This window comes from Carcharhinus amblyrhynchos, chromosome 6 (assembly GCF_965287045.1).
Source record: "Carcharhinus amblyrhynchos chromosome 6, sCarAmb.v2.hapA, whole genome shotgun sequence".
NCBI lineage: Eukaryota > Metazoa > Chordata > Chondrichthyes > Carcharhiniformes > Carcharhinidae > Carcharhinus > Carcharhinus amblyrhynchos.
Genome location: NC_137329.1, coordinates 78,086,947 through 78,092,946, shown reverse-complemented (window position 1 = coordinate 78,092,946; position 6,000 = coordinate 78,086,947). Strand labels below are relative to the sequence as shown.

Sequence of the window (6,000 nt, the reverse complement as noted above, 5' to 3'; positions counted from 1 at the left end):
GCAAGTGTTAGCTGAGGCTCTTTTTCTATGGTGGGATCTGAGAAGTCTTCCTCAGAGCTAATCATATCCTTGGTCTCCAAGAGGCGCGAATATAGTCCACAAGTGAGTGCCCTGCAAAGGAATGGAGATAGCATTAGTACATCAGGGAATAAATGAAGGGACAAAATTAACTCTCTTGAGGCATGAAGAATGACGGCGTGCCTTGAAGATTCTCACTTTTGTCTGATGACCCCCCCCACCCCGTCGCCAGTTGTGCAGGCACAGTTTTCCTCCCCCCTGGCCAGTTCAGTTGCTCTCACTTCAAATGCCAAGAGTTTTTAAGCTGTCACCTGAATCTCGGGGCGAGATAAAGGCTCAGCTTCAGTAGGATGTATTTTTCCTTCAACGTTTGCCCTTGTTTCACTTTAACATTACCGGCTTTGGGATGAAAAACAAAAATCGCCCACAGCTCTTGTTTCTAAACATTACTCAGCAATGCCTTCCAGCAGCATAATATGTTAGTGGTCTTCTGATGAGTGTAGATTGTGCTCCACTGCCTTCCATGGTTGAATAACCGAGCCATATTTAACCTTAAGGTTTACAGGACAATAGTCATCTCACTAGCATGCAGGAGGGTAAGCGGTGTGAGTTGGACTCTATACAACAAAGGCTCAACACATTCAGAAAGAAGGATCAAAATAAACTGGTAAGGAAAGTAATTCTTTTATTGAATATGTAGCTGTAGATTGGCAGGCTGGCACTAATGTCGGGTATCAAATGCAAAACAATTCTCAGACTTGGCAAACTGACAGACCGAAATGTTTGATCGCTGTACCACTTGAAATACTAACATCACTTATTAAAGAATTGTGCAGTTGAGATCTTTCACGCATCACTGAGACAGATAAAAATCTCTGCCACACAGTCAATCATAAAAGTATTCCATTGGCATGGGAAAATTATCATTCCACAGGGGCATAGCAATGTGAAACTTCTCCTTTTAACAAAAAGGGGGAAGCTGCAGAACCATTCCTGTTGATGGGCTCCTGTTCCACGTTTTCTTTCTAACTGGGTATTTCAGCTTTCTTGGATTGGACGGTATTTGGTGTTGCAGCCAATAGGCAGTCAGTGATGTTAATGTAATTTCAGTCTTCAGGAAAGCTTGAGATCATTATAGGGAAAGAATCAGAGCGAGAGCTGATTATTCCAGTCCCTGAAGCAAACTCAGCTTGCTGAAAGCTTGTCAAGCACTTTCTCACTCCTTTTCAAGACTCACCCTGAAAAATGTCTCCTCTCATTCTATGCTGAACAGCCCACCTAGTTTGAGGTGGGAGCAACCCGATCCAACTGCGGACCAAAGTCTTCACAGCAAATGCAATTGTGATCGATTTTTTTAAAAGGAATATTTTATCTGATCTCTCTCTCTCTCACTCGCCCCCTGCTTATGTCAACTTGACTGGAGTAAGTCTATGAGATTTTTTTCTACCATTTTGTTTTCTTTTGATGTCTCGCTGATAGCTGGAGGAATTTTATCAGTGCCAGCAGAAAAGTTGTATCAGTTTCCATTAGTCTGGTGTTTGCCGTTCATCAAGACAGATGATTTGAATGCGGTTGTGGTATGTCAGCCTCCTGTGGGTTTAATGTCACCCTCCCTTCTCAGACATAATGAGTTCTAACAGTGTAAAAGGGAAGTGCCCCTTGGCTACTTGTTGCTGTGAAAGGCACAGATTTAAAACTAAAAGTTTCAAAGGGACCTTTGTTGACTGTTTTCACTGAATGTCCAATTATTTTTGCATTATTGAACTTTCCCCTTTAGATATGTGCCGGCTTAAGAAAACTTCAATCTGTTATAACTAAGACTCGTGTTGCTGGGAACTTGAATACCTGTGCAATGTATTAATATTAATCTAAGGCTGAACCTGTCAAAACAGTGTGATTTATCAAGGTTTTGGTAATGCCTGTTTTTTGCTTGAAGTGCGATGTGTTAAGGTCTCTGGGCTGAGGAGCTGTTGGCATTTTCCTCGAGTGCCTGGAGTTGAACTGTTTGCCCGAAGCAGACTCCAGATGTGCAAGCAGCTGTTCTCTGTCACTTGGGTGATAAGTGGTCATTTTCTATCGAGTCCCAGCAATTTCTATTATTCTCAGCCATAAATGTCAAGGTTTCGGCCCTCTCGCCATTATCATCAGTGCGATTCTTTTTTCATCCCCATGTAAGGGGAGGGAGTGAGTTTCCCTCTCTCCCTCCCTACAGTCTCTTCCAATTTTATGTTCCTTTTCTATTCTGGGATATATTTGGAATTAAGCAGTCAGTTTGAACTAAAAGAACAGACTGATGTTCCTTGAATTAAAAGGGCTCAGAAAAGGGTGACGCAATATTTGTCAAGCCCTTTCTCTCTGACAATATTTACTCTCACCAGGGGATTGTAAGACTAAACACTGGCCATTTATCAAGCTGACTGCCTGGGGTTCAATACAACATGTTTTCAAATTTACTGTAGGCTTAAATTGACCAGTCTGAGCTTCAAAGACAATACCAATAGTAGGGATTGGAGAGAATCAAAATAGCTCACATTGCAAGTATAGAAAACTATTTTTAAACATCCCAGAATTGGTAGAGGGCAGAATCGCTGAAAGAAAGGAGAGTGTGATGTTAGTGCAGAAGATTTTCAGTGTTGAATCCTGTTTGCTTTCAACGAGTATATATATATTTCCTTAAGATCATAGTTGCTTTCTTCCTTGCTGTTCTAGCTGTGATTCTTTGTGTTTGATGTAACACAATTAGTTTCTTCAAGGCAAAAATTAATCCAATTTTTCTTCAGCAGAATTTAATTGGCCAGGAGGAATCACTGTGACTCCTTTTCGAACCGTTTTGTCAGAAACACTGAAAAGGATTTGTAATCCAATTAATTTCATATTCTGACATCATGTTAATCCTTGCAACAAGGAGTACTTCTTGTTCGGAAATTGTGATTTATAATAATTTAGAAGAGGAGATGAGGGGGAAAAATGAGTGAAAGACCAAGTTTGTGAAACAATGCCACCAAACACAAGCAAGCACACAGGTCCTCTACTGGAAAACTGATGTATTAAAATGTTCTTTCAAATGAGTGGAAAAACACAATCCATTGGATCTGCAGTTTCAGTTAAAAGACCTTTTTTTGAAACAAACTATTCAAGGTTTTAAAATGAGATATTTTTTGTTTAAAAAGACTGTAACTATGTTCGACAGAAAACTTTGTACTTAAGCAGAACGTTAACACATTATCAAAATATTTCAAAACACAAGTGCACATGAATTAGATATTTTTCAAACTTGATGAATTTGTCATGTGAGCAACAAATAGGATATCAACTATAGTTTGTAGTTCAGAATGGCAAAGACAAAAAAGTCCCTTAGTGGCTGAAGTGGTAAGAAATTACATAATTGTAACACTTTTTATCCGTCGTGAAATGCAAATGCTTATAGATTACAGATAGGTGGAGTTATTAGACTACAAGAGGGTTGAAAGATTAGCTTTCTTTTGTTTTCCTTCTATTACCATCAAATCTTTGGACCAATGCATCTGTGTCAAATCACCAGTGACTTTGGCACTTCAACGTTTCAAGCAGTTAGTGCATATGATACGAATTAAAGACAGAGATGGATTGGCCTTATTAAACTGTCCCTTAGTGTCCAAAGATCTATAGGTTATGAAGAGTAGCAGGATAAATGTGTGGGTTTATGGATGGAGAGGTTATGGATAGGTGGGCTTGGTAAAGATGCTCTGCTGGAAAGTTGGTGCAGACTCGACAGACTGAGTGGTCTCCTTCTGCACTGTAGGGATTCTATGATTCCATGACTTTGCTGGATTATGCATATCTGAAGCTAAGTAATGGACTCTGGCAGCACTCACAAACGTTTTTTCCAGTGTGACTCTATTTTAACTCACCAACACCTTCTCAATAACAATTACGCATGGACAACAAATGCTGGCCCACCAGCGATGCCCACTTGGAGCGAGGATACAAAAGTAAAAATCTTGAAAATTAACGTGATTCCAGATGCCAGCGAAAGGAAAACAGCAATAAAATAACACAGTGTACAATTATTAAAGTTCACATATTGCATGCACACAATAGGAAAATCTGTTTTTAAAGCATTTTGTAAAAATATTTTATATACTAACGTAGGTTTAGCCAAGCTCTTCATATTCCCTGGTGACAGAAGTTTAGGTGAAGCCTCTCTCTCCAACTCCAACATACACTTTATAATCAGTATCCCTCCCCCTCATCCTACACATATTCCCCTATTCCAATCACTCAATCCTTCAGCAATCCCTCTTCCCCACCCATTCCCCTCACTCTCTCAGTATTCCCTCTTTTTAATCATTTAATCACTCAGCAGCCCTTCTCCCCAAACCCTTTCCCCATCCTCTCTACCTGCCAAACCTGGACCCAGATTTTCATAAAGACGTAGAGGGAGGGGAGTGAGCTCGTAACGTGCAATCCTGAATTGGCTGGCTCCACTGAGGGGCATCTCCTAGCCATATCCAATCTTCGTAGAGTTGAGCCAACTTCTCCATAGCTCATTGTTTACAACTTGAGAGGAATTGTGAATCCTGTGCTGGATTTGGGCTGCTTTAAAAATGTCAGTTTAAAGGGGCTTCGTCTTCCCACCCATGCCACTTTCATTCTACCCTGTACCCCCAATCAGCGCTAACTCATAGCCTGTCCATGGCCCCTTATTGTCCTATGCAATTTATGCCTTCTTACGTATCCCCTGAGCATTTCTAGCTCCCATATCAACTCAATGCTAACTTATGGTCCTCAATGCCTCCTCAGCCACCCCATAGCCCTTCATATCCTTCATCTCAACTATGCAATTCACTCAGTGTACACTATGTACAGTAATAAATGAGCTACAGAGTGACAAAGACACTTAGAAAGAAATGCCCATTCACAAATCTCTTTTGAAAAATTATCTACTTTTCCTGCAACCCTATTAAAGTATCAATCAGACAAACCATTAGAGTATCAATAAGATACTTTACTCCTTAATCTTTTGCAAATAAACACTGAGCCATTGACAACAGAGATCACAGAAAGGAAATAATTATTAGAGCTACTTAAACATGTGAATGTAGAAGTTCTCTCCAGATATCAAAATAAAATGCCTGCTGAGAAAACATGAGTCTGGATTCTCAGCCAAGCATGCATCATGAGGCTATCCAGTTCCACTGAAATATTTCTTACAATGATCCTCATGCATAATAAGACTTGGCTGAGAGCACAGTCCAATAAAAGGATTATTTCAATGGAGTTCTATTTCGAAAGTCAGAGAGAACAGTCAACTTTACTTGATTGCCATCTTTAAGTCGTTACAATAATTTTTTCTTTCTGTAATTTCCTTTGTCAATGTCTCAATGTTTCTTTGTGTAAGATTAAGAAGTGTGAACTGTTTGAACATTCTGCTCTTGATACTTTAATTATCTGATTGACACTTTTATAGAGTTCCAGGAACAGCAAATCTTTTTCAAAAAGATTTGTGAATGCGTTGTTCTTTCTGAGCAGTTCCATACATGCTATTATTACTATATCGCTTGTTGGTTCTGTACATAATATATATAGGGTGAATGGGCATTGAAGAGCCATAACTTGGCATAAATTGTGATGGAGCTATATGGAACAATGGGGATGAGTGAGCATGCAAGAGCCATACTTTGGCATGGAGACTATAAATGGCAATGATAGTGGTTTGGGGAGTATGAATTTTACTGAGATGGCATGGGGAGTGTATGTGAAGACTGAGAATTAGCGGGACTAAAATTTCACAATATAGCTGGGATGAAGACCCAGAGAACCAAGGTGGCTCTTTTAATCAGGTCACCTTGGTACTTCCCTGTGACTGTCTGTGGTCTGTTTCCCTGGGGAACTCTATCCTGCACCTGCCTCCCCCAGATGGAAGACTGCTCCATTTAGTGGCCTTTCTGATGGGGCGGACGTAGCAAGCCAGGAAATTTCCAACTCGAACTGCCCATCTCT

The 6,000-nt window shown here is 40.2% G+C and overlaps 1 protein-coding gene across 2 annotated transcripts in view; it reads left to right on the top strand.

The window, feature by feature from the left end:
• The first annotated feature begins 596 nt into the window (after window positions 1-596).
• The window catches only part of prickle1b (prickle homolog 1b), a 176,101-nt gene continuing 170,697 nt past the window's right edge, over window positions 597-6,000 (top strand). Inside the window, exon 1 of one of the 2 annotated variants that reach the window (XM_080190752.1) lies at window positions 597-685. The gene's annotated coding sequence lies outside the window, so the exon portion shown is untranslated. Of the gene's footprint in view, window positions 686-1,164; window positions 1,441-6,000 lie in introns of those variants that run through there. The other variant, XM_080190746.1, reaches the window with a different exon arrangement.